At 50.4% G+C, this 14,968-nt stretch overlaps 1 long non-coding RNA gene across 1 annotated transcript; it reads right to left on the reverse strand.

The window, feature by feature from the left end:
• Nucleotides 1-3,237: 3,237 nt before the first annotated feature.
• Nucleotides 3,238-5,079, reverse strand: LOC120369879. Its single transcript, XR_005583481.1, has 2 exons — nt 5,010-5,079; nt 3,238-3,428 (listed from the first exon to the last, which is right to left on the reverse strand). It is a non-coding gene; the product is annotated as an uncharacterized LOC120369879 (long non-coding RNA).
• Nucleotides 5,080-14,968: the final 9,889 nt, after the last annotated feature.

Below are 14,968 nucleotides of genomic sequence, written 5' to 3' on the forward strand. Positions count from 1 at the left end.
GAAAGGGAATGGCTCAGGTTTGGGAATCTCCCTCACATCCTCTGCAGTGAATGAAGATTGATGCAAAGAATTAAATTTAGCTTCTCTGCAATGGCCTTCTCACCCTTGAGTGCTCCTTTAGCATCTTGATTTTTAGTGGCCCCACTGATTGTTTGGCAGGCGTCCTGCTTCCGAGGTACTTTAAAAAAATGTTTGCTGTGAGTTTGAGGTTTTGGCAAGTTGCTCTTCAAATTCTTTTTTTTGGGCTGCCTAATTATACTTTTACACTTGACTGGCCAGAGTTTATGCTCCTTTCTATTTTCCTCAGGATTTAACTTCCAATTTTTAAAGAGTACCTCTTTGCCACTAACTGCTTCTTTTACTTTGTCGTTTAGCCACGATGGCACTTTTTTGGTCCTCTTATGTTTTTTCTTTTATTTGGGGTATATGTTTATTATTTGATCTCTGAAATATTTTCATAACAAACCATGAGTGTGGCCTATTAATCAACAGTTAGGATATTTAAAATGGATGCACCTGCAAGGAATCTGCTTTGTGTGCCCATAGTTTTTCTTCTTTGGAGCCTACCTCAAGAGTATGAGAAGCAGGTGCATGGTGAGACACCAAGGTCACGTCCTCCTCCAATTCCTCATTTAACAATCTCTCTGAAGTGCATTTCACTGCAGGCAGAAGGCTGTTTTCTCTCACCCCATGTTCCTGACTCTCCTGGCTCTGAACAACACCCTCCTCTGCTGCGCCTGTCACTCAGAAAACCAACCTGACAGAGGGGAGTCAAGAAAATTATCCTCTGCATGTTTCCAGAGCAGCTTGGCATTTAATAAGTGCATTCTACATCTCAAAAGGTCAACTAGATTCATACTGCTGCAGCAGCACCTTGTTATGTATTTAGAAAACTAATTAGAAACATGGGTACTACAGGGGAATTGTCCCGTCTCTGTGCAGCATAAGTGATTGTCTCTTTGAGATGCTAAAAAAAATGACTGCAAAACTTAGCAATATGATCACGTTGTCCACTGCCAGTCCAACAGGCCAGGGGCAAAGTAACATTGCAAACCTAATTTATTCCTGGGGGAATTCTGGGTCAAAAGTTAAAAATTCTGTGCATAATATTTAAAAGTCTGCAGATTTTATTTGTCAAAATAACACTATATAATCTCATCATTTTTAATTACTTTGGTAATTTATTTCAAAATACCTGTCAGCCAGCATGTCTCTAACAATACAGACACACACAAAAATTCCCCCAGGAGCAGAGTTAAAGAAACCCCTACAACAACCAAGTTCCTGCTTCTCTGCCCCCTCCACACCCAGAGCCCAGCTGCAGGGCACATACCCGCAGCCCAGACTCCCACATCCCCTCCCCCCAGAGCCCAGCCGAGGGCCCCCTCAGCCCAGATACCTGCATCCCTACCCTCCAGAGCCCATCTATGGGGACCCCCCCAGCCCCGACACCCATTCCCCCTTTCCTCCAGAGCCCAGGGATCCAGAGGGAAAACCAGCCTGATGCTGGATTCCCAGGCTTGTATGTAGTTTCCTGCACACTGTCTCCTTCCTTCAGGGCATGCTGAGAACTGCAGCTGCCAGGAACCCTCCAGCTCCTTCCCCCTCCCCACAGCAGTGTCTTCTACAGTATTTGCGAGCTCACCTCTGCCGGGTCCAGCGGCTCCGCAGCCCATTTCTGGGGCGAGGGGAAAGGAAATTTTGCACGCCCAACATTAATTTCTGCGCAAAGTCTGCATTGCGCAGTGGCACAGAATTCCCCCAGGAATACTAATTTCAGCCTACGTCATTGCATTGCGAGATGTTAGCTAAGGAGGTATCTTTGGTAACTAATCGCAGTTCAGGTCAGTGAGTACTTTGCCACTGATTTCAGTGAGAAAAGGATTGGGCCTTAATGTAGTGATGAAGGAAAGTTTCCATTTCAGCAATCATTTCCCGTATCTATTTGTCTGCCGGTCTCGCAATCTGTCCCCAAACAATGATCTGTCTACCCATCCATCCCCATACAGAATCATCTGGCTGGCTGGTTAGCTAGATATCCACCACCATACATATTTCCATCTATCTATCCCCATATATCCCTCCTTCCTCATACATAATCTATGTATCTGTCCATCCAGCCTCATACATAATCCTATAGCTATCCCTCCATCCATCCATTGTACGTGATCCTAACTATAAAAGAGAAACACCAACCCAAGCCCTAGAGAGTTGAACACTGGGATAAAAAGAACAGTCCTCCCAAATATCATGAAACAAATTCATATCGGCCAAATTCATGTCCCTTTTGTGTTCGCTTCCCGTGAACCTTCTAAGGGTGTGTCTACACACTTGGAGCTGGGGCAGCAATTTCCAGCTGGAGGAGGCATCTCTGTGTGTAGCTGCAGCAACGTGACTGGTGGGAGGGGGTAGTTAGTCCGAGTACATACACATCTGAGATCACAGGCACGTAGTCGGGGTGGCTAGTTTCATGCTGCCGTGGCTACATTCTATGAGCACTAGCACGCGTGTGTCTCTCGAACTGGGAAGCTCTAAATGTAGACATACCCTGCGCTTTGGCAGGAGCGTTTGAAAGAGAAGAAAACAATCCCCTGTCTGTGTGTTCCAGTCTATGCATCCGAAGAAGTGAGCTGCAGCTCACGAAAGCTCATGCTAAAATAAATTTGTTAGTCTTTAAGGTGCCACAAGTACTCCTGTTTTTTTTGCGGATACAGACTAACACGGCTGCTACTCTGAAATCCATTTGAGGTGACCATCAGAGACTCTTTGCTAAATGCTCCTTTCAATTGGCCACCATGAGTATTCACACCAAAACCCTGATTCGAAGACTTACGCTCTCCAATCAGAGGAGAGAAACATATCATGTGACTTACGACACCATTCAAAACAGCTCAAATTTCAGACACCAAATGCTCACCGGGGGAGTGACTGTGAGTGAACAATGGACCGAGACATTGTTTGGCGAAGGCTGAACAAAGACTATGTCTGATTAAAATCGTGACCTGTGCCGAGATAATTAACCAACAGAAGAAGAGGGGGAATTCGCTGAATAAACAATGTGTTACAAATTATTTTGCCTGGATCTGTTGGGGGGCAGGTGCATGAAAAACAATTTGTTTGCTGCCCAGGGGCACAGGGTGCCCAGATAGAGCATAAAAGTGGTCAGATGCCAGGAAGCTGGACTGCTCCCCTGCTGTGGTTTCAAAGTGAGAACAGAGGATTCAGTCTGACGAGAAATACATTGTGTCGGTGGGTTTATTTTAAAGCGCCTTTCATCTGCAGCGATTCATTATATCGCATTATCCGCATCGCGGGTTAGATTGATCTTGATGAGACATGACGGGAAAAGACGTCCAAAATGATACACTGTCAAGCAGCTCATCTCTACCGGAGTAACGCCACATTCGTCAGACCCGGCTGACAGCAGCCTGAGCACCTGGGGAAAGGAAGAGCTTTCATTTCCAACTCTCTGCAGGCCACAAAGAAATCCTGCTGTGAGATCCCCGGCCTCAGCGGGGAATCTATCGCCACCTTGGGCGGCAGGAATAAGAGGCCAGGGGAGGCTAAGCCTCCCCAAACAGGATGGGGCTCACCTCCCCATGGAAGGACACCAGCCTCCCTCTTTTGGAGTGTCGCTGCCGAAAGGGTGCCCGGGCCATGAAGGAGCTGTTGGTTCTCTATAAATACACCAAGGGGGGTGGGCATCAGGAAGGGAGAAGAGCTACTGGCTCATGACCAAATGGGGGTAGACTGGCCAGGAATCCTTGTGGGCTGGAAATAGGATGAAGGTTTCTAAACCACCAGAGAAGGGAGGTCCTGGAACAACCTCCCAGGCGGAGCAGTGGGGGCCAACAACGGAACCAGTTTGAAGACGGCGCTTGATAAATGAATGAGTGGGATTTGGCGTCGGGGCTGCCTGTGAGAACAAGGGATGGAACTTGATGACCCCAGAGGTTCCCACCAGTCCTGGGTCCCATGTTCATGATAGTCTCTATGCTGCTCCGATTGATGCTGATTTATATCCACGTTTACTAAATATATGCAACTGTCAAGGCCTAATTATGTATTTACTGCTGCTCTGGCTGGTTTACGGAGGCTTCTAAACCATAGGACCCGGTGAGCGGCATTGGAGGGCACACCAGCTATTTAAAGGGATATGGGGTGTATGGGGGATACTAGGGAGGGGCAGTACCTCTGTTTGAGGAACGCGTCATGCTCCTTAGGGACTAGTTCATCTGCTTTGGTTCCCACCTACATCCAGCTCCCATCTGTGGCTCCGAATAGCTGTTTGCATGCGACAGCAGCCACACCCCCCTAACCCGCTTCAACAAGCGGGCTAAGCCAGGTGAGGGTAGCCGATGGGTCTTTGCCCCCAGCGAGATGGGAAACTGCCTTTCTCTAGCATGCGAGGACTGTTCCGGCCGACTGGGCGGAGGAAATGAATTTGTGATTCAACGGCCATGAAGGCGGTTCACCAGCGTGCTGTGGGGCCCAGAGAGCATGACAAGGCACAGAAGATGTCCTGGTCACCCACTGCAGCTAAGGAAGTCCCCAGACTTAACGATCCCTCATGCCGCTGGAATCTGGCTTCCACAACCGAGAGAGTGGGGCTGCCCCTGTGCAACGGCTTTCTCACTCCAAAATGTCCCACACGGGTTTTATCGCCATCATCATCACGGCTGGACTGTCAACACCCTATTCCTGTACACCACAGCAGAGCTCTCAGAACCGGACCGAACCCACCAAACCATCATCAAACAGGGGTAGCTGTCCCTTCCCCAGCTGGCTTGCAATGGGTGACGTAGCGCTGAAAGGCTGCTTGTCCTAACCCAGCGCCACCGCAGCCCTCCGCCCTGCTGTACGTGAGGCTGGCATGGTCTGTGCTTCTGGCTCTGTCAGGCACAAGCCAAGCATATCCCATCCACAGACACTATCGCTCGATCTCGGCAGCCCCCTTGTGCTGCGGCGATCAGACACTGACAGGCCTCTGCCTAAGGCGGATAAACAACCTGCGCTGCTCCACTGATGAATGCCAGGCTCTGATCTCTCCTGCGCTGCCATCGCAACCCCCGTCAAGAGAGGCAGTTGGAATTCCGGGGCTGGCACGACGGAGGCGGGTGGCACCAGCTGAGCGTTTTCCCCCTCGCTGGAGGAGGAAGGGCTGAGATGAAAGACAGCCCCAGGAGAGCTGAGATGTGGAGAGCTGAGTTTTATTCCTTGTGGCAGATCAGACAAGGAATGCGGAGGGGGGGAAAGTGATCGTATCTTTTGGGGAGGACGGTTACAGGCCCCCTGTGGCAGAAATGCTTCTTATAGCCATAATAACGGCCAGACTGGGTCAGACCAAAGGTCCTTCTAGCCCAGAATCCTGTCTGCCAACAGTGGCCAATGCCAGGTGCCCCAGAGGGAATGAAGAAAACAGGCAGTCACTGTGAGAAAGACAGACAGACAGCCAGACAGATGGGTGTGTAGGAGTGAGAGCGGTTCCATTGCTGATGGAAAATTCATGGCCCTATAATAAACAGTTTCTCTCTGTGCTACACTAGATTGCGGGCGAAGGGGCTCCCCAGAGAAGTAATTGATTGCAAATCCCCACCCCTTGGGGTAAAGCTCAGCGGGGCGGGAGACAGAGCACTATTCCTTGTGGGCTAGTTCACGAGGGTGGGATGAACTCCCACAGGAACTGGGCACCATCCCAACGCCCCCAGCTTCCACCCCAAATGCAAGGTGCATTTCTTTGACCTGCCTTCCCTGACATAAATGTACAGCAGCACCTATATTTAAAGAATCAAACCAGCCTGCCCAAAGCAGGCAGTGCCCCACACCCGCTCACCACACGCGGGACGGAGGTCAGTCACATAACCTACTGCAGGACGAGAATATGCTCAAATATGACGATGCGGAGTGAGGTACAGACTAGATTAGCAATTGGGTGAAGACCCTCCCTGCAGCCATTGGTGAGGCAGGAATTTACCCAGAAATCCCCCCCCCCACAACACCTTTATCAGGAATAAACTGCCACAGGGCTGGTTCAGGGTCCTGTCCCTCAAAGGATTTGGGCTGCTCCCTGCACTCGTCCCGCAGTCTTGCGCTCAGCCTCCCAGCCTGCTGTGTCCTGCAGCAGCCCGGGTCGTGTCCAGCAGCCCATGCCGTCCCTTCTCCCAAGGCATCCAAAGCGTGGAATTCCCTGCCGCCTCCCGAGCCCACGAGGGGCTGGCCCTTTCACACCTTTGACAGGTGCGGGGGGGGAGGGGCTGTTGGAGCTGACTGGTGTTTTCATAGGTGCTGGGGGGGCTGCCACTCCCCTGGCTTGAAGTGGTTCCCTTCATATACAGGGTTCACAGTTTGGTTCAGTGGCTCTCAGCTCCCCCACGGGACAAATCCTGGGCGTTTTGAAGCCTCCCTGGCTTTAGATCATTGTGCCGTTTGTGGGCTCTTCGCACGTCGCAGGGCGACGGAACGAGGCTGGTCAGTTTCCCCGGACGGCTCCAATTTGCAGTGGCAGCAGGGGGCACGCACTTAGGCGGAGGGCACAGGTAACTTTAAGGACCCCTTGGTGCTTCCCCAATCCTCGGCTGACTGCGCGGCCGCCTGATCTCCCTGGTGCACCTTAATACCGCCCGAAGGATGATGTAAGCGATGCCAGTTGCCCAGGGCCTGTTAGAGCAGCCAGCAGCCACCATGACACAGGGGAGTCCTGACAGCTGCACACGTGTGGTTACATCACACTAGACTCTCCCCCTGTGCTAGGAGCTGTTCCTGGGGCCAGCTGTGCAGGGGGTGCCCAAAGTTTCTCCTCTAGCCTAGGACTCTACCCCCTGGGTTAAAGGAGCGACTCTGCTAGACGGTAGCATGTTCCCCCTCAGGGTGGCCAACAGCGGGATTTGAACCGGGATCCTACAGAGCCAAAAGCCTGGGCTGCTACATCTTGGGCAAAAGAGCCAGCCCTCCGGCAGCTGAGTAACGTAGCAAGGATTTCCTCCGGGGCCTGGCACAGAGGAGGCCTTATAACACTTAACCAGAGGGTTACAGTAGCAGTAGTAGGCATTTATCCCATAAGTGGATCAGCCACTAGGGAGTGACATGAACACACACACACCCCTAGCCAGTGAGGCACCAAAACATTCCCGTTCTTGTTACATTTGTAAATAGCTCCCTTGTTATTACAAACCCTAAATCTGTGATGTCAGAGATTGTTACGGCGTCCACTTCACTTTCACTCTTACACCAAGGCTTTTCCCTGGGAGAAGTTCCGTATTTTATCAAAGCAACAGTTTCCTTGACAAATAGTGACCTTCTCTGGAAATAATTGTCCTCAGTGGGGAGAAAGAGCGGGGGGCATTAAGGAATTTGTTTAAGCAAATCCTGGGCCGTCAGCAGACTGAAACCATGATGCACCACCTCCTCATCTGTCCATCTGTCATCTGGCAAAACATAGCTCCATGCTAATGAACTCACCGGGAACAACTAGCTAGAGGAGTCTCTCCCCCAACCCCTGGAGAAAACTAGACTGGAGAAAGCTGCAGTACATACGTAGTATCCTAATGGTCTCAAGTTGCAGAGGGGGAGGTTTAGGTTGGACATTAGGAAAAACTTTTTCACTAGTAGGGTGGTGAAGAACTGGAATGGGTTACCTAGGGAGGTAGTGGAATCTCCTTCCTTAGAGGTTTTTAAGGTCAGGCTTGACAAAGCCCTGGCTGGGATGATTTAGTTGGGTTTGGTCCTGCTTTGAGCAGCGGGTTGGACTAGATGACCTCCCGAGGTCCCTTCCAACCCTGAGATTCTATGATTCTAATCTTGGGCAAGCCATGCTCATGCTTTATGCCTCAGTTTCCCCAACTGTAAAATGGGGATAATAATACCTAGCCCCTATATAGCACTTCTCAGCCATAGATCTCATGGCACTTTACAAAGGAGTTTATTTAAATCAAAAAAGGGTCTGATGCAGGGTGCTATATTTCTTAAAGGACCCACTTTACATTAATTTTAGCTCGCACACTATGTAATGGGTTTACTTGTAAATTCTCAGAAAAATCATTCTAGCCTGGAAGAGTAAGTGCTGTCATTCTGGGGCAGATATACACGATATTCTTCATGCATCCCAGAGTGGGTGAATCCCTGCCTTCCGTGCAAAGCTCGACTCCACCTCAATGAGGGAACCACGAGTGACGCATCCGCAGTTCTCCCCGTAATATGATCGTGATATCGCCAAACTTCAGCAAAGTCAGGGCGTGGCTTAAAGAGGCCTGTAATAATAAACAAAATATGCAATTTGTGGGGATTTCAGCAACAATTTTGCAAATAATAGCACCTAGCTCTTCGATGGGGGTTCACCCCTGGATCTCAAAGCACTTTACAAAGGAGGGCAGTATCATTATCCCCGCTTTACAGATGGGGAAACTGAGGCACCCAGCAGTGATGTGGCTTGCACAAGGTCACAAGGAAAGTCAGTGGGATAGTGAGGAATTGAAGCCCTAAGCTAGTGCCCTAACCACTGCACCATCCTGCCTCTCTGAAAGCTCGCTTCCATCCCCGACTCCACTCCCATTCCCCTACTCCAACCTTTCCTCTTTTCTCTCCCTCTTCCCCCCATAATACCATTAATTAAGCTGTCATCATAGAGCCTAGGCCCAGCCATATGTTTCCGCTAAACATTCTCCCAGCGAGCTGACTCTAAACTGGGTCACCCGGGGTGCAGAGTCAAATGGAGCTGCCGCGGGACGGGGCGTGCAGGCAGGACGTCGGAATCCCAGATCAGCGCGAGTCCCAAGGATGGTCTTGCTGCGCATCCGTGTGAACCTGAACCTGCTCCCCAGCCCGGAGAAACAGGCTTTCCCAGGAGGGCTCCCTGTGAGCTAAATCATCCTGGTGCTGTTATGGTCACTATAGAATCCCAGGCGTGCATGACAGCTCAAGACAGGGCCCTGCCCCAAAGGGGTGTCGGCCTCAGATCCTGATCCTGCAAACCACTCAGGTGAGTAGCCCTGGCTCTGGCAGGCAGCCTGGACATGGCAAAGCAGGAGAGGACAGACGAGGGCTCGGGAAGGGGTAGGACTAGTGGGAGAGAATTATTTGCTTCATCTGATGAAGTCACCTATTTGTGTCCCAGCCTGGCACTGCGAGCCAGTCCCTCATCTCAAATCCTTGCTCAGTGCCCCAAATCTGCACTGGACGATTGGGATCCTCACTTGCGGGGGGATGGGGTCAAATTCTGTGCTGCCCTGGGGCCCAAACCAGCTCTAACTCATGGCAGCCTGTCCTGGATGCCTCCTCAGGGCCGCATCTCAGCCCAGAATCCATCCCCCGGCTCTGCCCCCGACACGTGCCCTATACTGGGGCTTGCAAGGTGGCCAGCCCATGGCTGCTTATGTTGGCCCTGCACCGCGCCAGGGAATTCTCCTCCAGACCAATCGGCGTATGGGGACCAGAGCAAAGGCAGAATCTGTCCCTCGCTTTCTGTCTCCTTGTTGGATGTGTGTTACGCTCAGAACGAGGGAAGGGCAGCGTGAGCTGGGAGACGGAGCGAAGGGCTAAGACAGTGTCTACACCGCGTCCACCAGCGGATGTGCATCTTCTATACCCCCACCCCTTCCTGCTAGTCTAGCTGGCCAGGTAACTTCCAGCAACCAGAATGGTGGCGGATGATGCAGAGGGCAGCTCCCTGCTGCCGCCAGCCATGTCAGATACGCTGGGAGGAGACGCAGGGCTGGGGGAGGCGATATCTTTTATTGGACCAACTTCTGTTGGTGAGGGAGACGAGCTTTCGAGCTTACAAAGAGCTGCAGGGCTGAGTCTGGTGCTTTCCAGGCCATCAGCACTGCAGCCCCTTTGGAAACGTACCAGCTAGCGGATGAGCTGTGTTATAAACAGAAAAACACTGTCACTCACGAGTGTATTTGAGGCTGGGACTGTCGTGGTTTTTTCTTGGAAATGGCTGGGGGTCTGCAGTGGGGGAAGAGAGCAGAGGGGACAGGTGAGGCTGTTCTGACTTGGAGCTATTTCTCTTGGGTTTTCTCGTCGCTCCTCACTCCACTTCAGTACGCCGAAGATTTCGTTTTCCGCTTGCTCGCCACATTCCTGTCCCTAAGGAGGGGCAATGAGCAGCTGTTTAGTCACTGCTTCTTATTCAGAGCCTCTCGTCCTGCAAAGCATAAAGAATGAACTGCTGGCAAGGCGAGCCAATGGCTTTCTCAGCACGAGTGAGGCCTCTCTTGCCCACCTCTCTCCACCCCTTCCCTATAGGCTGCTGCAATGCGAGAGAGGCTTGGAATTCACCCAGCTTTGCAGCCACAAGAGGAAATTGACACGGTATCAGTTGTCCATCCTCTGCTATACTAACTTCCGTCTTCCAATGAAACAGCAATGTGCATCTGTGGCCAGCACAAAGCCCTTTGTATGTCCCTCCAGCGTATTAGTAGCCATTAATTGTAACTGGTGCATTAAAGACGCGATAACGAAGTACTTAGGCTTAGTGTTCTGATGGGATTACACAGTTTATTCTTAGGGGCAGCCAGCAGTGACTGATAACGCAGGGTGTGCTGGCAACACGCCCACAATCGGTGCATCTGCATTCAGTGCCAGGCCGGATGGTGGTTTTTTGCAAGAGCCGGGGGATGGCTTAGTGCTATAATCCTGGGCCATTTCTAATTGCAGTGATTAAATTTTGCCCACGTAAAATTTCCCCTGCAATTTCAGTGGCAGGCCTTAACTTGGAGGAAATGTTGCTATGGCTATGTGCTGCTTTGTTATTAATAATGATTCTTAATAATTATTTGTGCTACAAGAACCCCGAGAGACCCCAACCAAGATCAGGGCCCCATTGTGCTAGGTGCTGTACAGATACATGGTAAGAGACCATCCCTGCCCTCCAGAGCTTCCCATTTAAATCAAAAAAAGATGGGAGAAAAGAAGAATTAGTATCCCCATTTTATGGATGCGGAGCTGAGGCTGAGAGCGGTTGAGGCCGGATATTCGGACGAGAGCAGCCACCTGTGATCCTTACCATAGTATGTGAGCACCTCAGGATCTTTAATGTGCTTTTTCCTGATTTGAACTCAGGAGCCTAGTCCCAGGCTTAAAGGGGAAGCCTGTGTATTAAGGACTGTAACCTACCTGCAACACCCAATGGTATTTTCTTTGGTAACTATCTCTGACCTTTTGTGCCTACCACTTATAATCACTTAAAATCTATCTTTCTGTAGTTGATAAATCTGTTTCATATTTTACCTAAAACAGGGTGTGTTTCGTTGAAGTGCTTGGGAAATCCCAGCTCAGGTTACAAAGGCTAGTGTGTGTTCTCTCCACATGGAGGGAGGGGCGGATGGGTAATGAACTTACTCTGGTCAGGCTTCTGACCAGGGCAAGATGGTAGAGCTCTGGGGTGCAAGGCTGGGGGCTTGGGAGATTGGCTGGTGCCTTTTCTGTGTGATTCATGACTGGCTCAGGGAGCAGTCATGCAACCGAGCTGGGCGTGGGGCTCCATATGCGGTTGTGCTGAGTGATCACAGCGCCTGGAGGGGTTTGCTGCCTGTCACTAGCAAAGCACTGTGGGAGACAGCCCAGGGCTGGAGAGTTAAAGGGGAACAGCAGTACCCCAGTTCCAGGTTGTACCCCAGGGATCCCATCACACCATCACAAGCTCGAAGACACTGGTCCATCACTGTCTGCTAGCGATAGCACTGCTGAATCTCTATTCCATCAGCTGCTCTTCCGGAACATTATAACACCCTGGATATAAGAAGAAGTCATAATAAGACTATACAGAGACAACTATTTGCTCTGCTTTGCCGCTGATGGGGGTTAGATCATTTCAGACATCCAATCAATAAAGATTATGATTTCTTCTGATGGGGGTGGGAAATGGCCCATTTCTAATGCTTCTTTTAAAAAAACCCTCTCCTTTCCACCCGCTGAGGATCGCATTTGTGTGTATTGCGGCTCTGCTGGATGGTCAGAGGGTAATATAGTCCCCGTCGCTGTTCAAGGGTTCTTAATCTGGTCTGAAGTACAATGGGAGAGCGGAGATGAATGACTTTCCTAAGCTTTGCTGACTCTGTCGCATGGGGTGGCTCAGAACCTGCTCCCTGCCAAATTGAAAGGCCCTGTGGCTTCAAAGAAGCATGCTTGAAAGCGCGGCAAAAGGCTGCAAAAGGAACGGGGTGGAAATGGCCTTTTTTGAGGCCTGGTCTGCACTTGAAAGTTAAGTTGACATAGCTACGGTGGCCGGGAGTGTGAAAAATCCACCCCTGAGTGCTGTAGCTAGCCCCTGGCGTACATGAGGGCAGGTTACCAGAAGAATTCCTCCATCGGGTTACCTACAGTGATGGAAAAACTCCTGCCATTGCTGGAGAAAGCAGCCACGTTCTGGCGCTGCAGCAGCTGTCACGTAGACACGGCCTTGCACCATACGGGCCCAATCCTGCAAACCTAGCACATGTGCAGAGCTTCCATTGCACTCTGGGTTAGTCCCCCACCCAGAGAGCATGCAGAATCAGGCTCTGTCTCAGCGCCTGGAGTGCATTTGGGCTACATTAACACCCCGCACAGAGTAGCCAGGCTCTGTCCCCCGGTGGAGTTTGAGGCGGGGGCAGCCGGAAATGTCACCAGCGTAACAACTGTCATCTCGGTCATCACCGGGGATTGAACTGGGAACCTCCAGAGGTCAAAGCGTGAGCTTCCATCACATGAGTTAAAGGAGTGATCCCCCTGCTAGGGAGCTGTAGCAGAGCCGTAGCCTCTCTGGATCAGGCCCACAGAGGGACCTGTAAGTAGCAGACCTCGATCAGTGGGTTACGCAAGCCCATCAGAAAGAAAACACACATGGTGCTGTTTGTACCGTGTCATGTTTCAAACACGCCATTTAGGATCGAGGTCGCCCGATGCCACGGAGGCTTAGGCAGCTGTCCCGTGTGGAAGGAAAGCTCACGGAGAAGAGGAGGAGATGGTGCTGCATGGCTAACAGTCCCCAACGTGGCCTGCAGGGAAAGCTAAATGAGAGGCATCATGGCAATTAATTCCAACATACTTTCGCTGCACTGATTGATTCCTCTTTGCTTTCATGCCTGGCACTTCAAACACATGAGGGAGAATTTGGATAATCAAGCGGAACAAGGACTCTTAGCAGCACCCCATGAAAAGCAGAGCCTGACGCCGCACCCTGCTGTGGGGCAGCCTGTGGGTTTGCTCCTGAGCTCCTAGGCTTCAAAGGAGAGCTAGCTACCAACTGCACAGACCAGTTTAAAAGGGTTATTCAACAGAGGCGGGGCAGGCGCTTGCAGCACTCTCTGAAGCCTAGTGCAGAATATAGACTACAAAAGGAAAATGCAAACTGCACACAATCTATCTAGGGCTGAAGTCGAAGGGAGGCAGAGGACAGCACACTGGCCTGGGAACCAATCCCAGCTCTGCTAGTGCTTTGCTAGGTGACCTTTGGCAAATCACATTGCCGCTCTCTGCCTCAGTTTCCCCTCCCATCCTTTGTCTGTCTTGCCTATTCAGATTGTAAGCTCTTTGGGGCAGGGACTGTCTCTCGCTAGCTGCAGACAGCGCCTCGCACCATGGGGCCCTGATCTCAGCTAGGGCCTCTCGTTGCTACTATAATACAGAGTATAAGAAAAGTTTGTCCACATTGGACGCTGCCTATATCAGAACACTGGTCTTGCCTGAGGCAACAGCCTGATCCACTGGGCTATAAAAATCTTTTTGCAAAGGAATTTCTGCTGGAAGAGCCCCTGGGTTTGCTGTGTCATCAGCACAGTTCCCTATTGTAATCAGCACCTCCTCCCCACATGGGAATGCTCCCTGATTAGTTCTGATTAGCTCTATTCTGCTTGGCACCTTGATTAAAAGGCTAGGTTCATTTCCCAGGCTACTCACTGCTTCCTTCCCAATCAGATTCACTTCCCCTCTTGTAGTATCCACAGCCCCTAATGCTGCCCAGGCTGCTTATCAGACAGGACGACTCCGTGAAACATCCTAATACCCTCACACCTTCTTGTCAACTGTCTGAAATGGGTCAGTCTTGACTATCACTACAAAAGCTTTTTTTTCTCCTGCTGATAATAGCTCATCTTAATTAATTACAGTTGGTATGGCTACTTCCACTTTTTCATGTTCTCTGTATGTGTATATATCTTCTTGCTGTGTGTTCCAGTCTATGCGTCTGATGAAGTGAGCTGTAGCCCACGAAAGCTTATGCTCAAATACATTTGTTAGTCTCTAAGGTGCCACAAGTACTCCTGTTCTTTTTGCAAGCTAAAGGAATTGCTACCAAGCACTGCATTTCTTCGTACATGATGATGGCCAATTCTTCACATACTCTCATGGCCATTAAGATATTTTCTGCTAAAAACCCAGCAGGAAGATCTGACTCATCTTAGCATCATGGCTACAGCTGGATGAATAGCTGATTTTCCATTTGGTGACAGTTCTGAAAAAATAAAAATGGCTCAGTCAAACAGAATCTGATTTTTTAAAAATTTTTTGGTGAATTGAAAAAGTCCCTTTCGGGTCTGTCCCAGTGTGGGGATTCGAACCCCCTCCTCCAGCCACTTTCTGACTGGCCAAAACTATTCACATCAAATTCATGAATAGTTCTGGGTTGCCCGAAACTGCATTTGCCATTGAAAAAAAAAAACTACTCATAAAAAAAAGTCCCCGAGTTTTATGCACTACTGGCGTTCCGTCAGCTGGTGCAGTCAGCCAGCCAGTTACGGATACAAAAACACAGGCAGAACCAAAAAGGTTCTCAAACTTTCTCAGAGCTCGGCACAGCTTTGGGTTGGCATTCTGGGACAGATCTTCCTGGTTCCCATCCCTAGTAGGGGTTGTCTCTGCCAGGTGATTTCCCCGCCAGGTTACCTGCTGCTGTTTGCAATTGTAGTGGCCCTTAGCAGTCCCTTTAAATAAAAAGCAGAGTGGAAGAGAACAAAGCAGAATGCAGTCTACTTCTCGACAACCTGTGCATGAT

The sequence above is a fragment of the Mauremys reevesii genome, linkage group 8 (assembly GCF_016161935.1).
Source record: "Mauremys reevesii isolate NIE-2019 linkage group 8, ASM1616193v1, whole genome shotgun sequence".
Classification (NCBI taxonomy): Eukaryota; Metazoa; Chordata; order Testudines; family Geoemydidae; genus Mauremys; species Mauremys reevesii.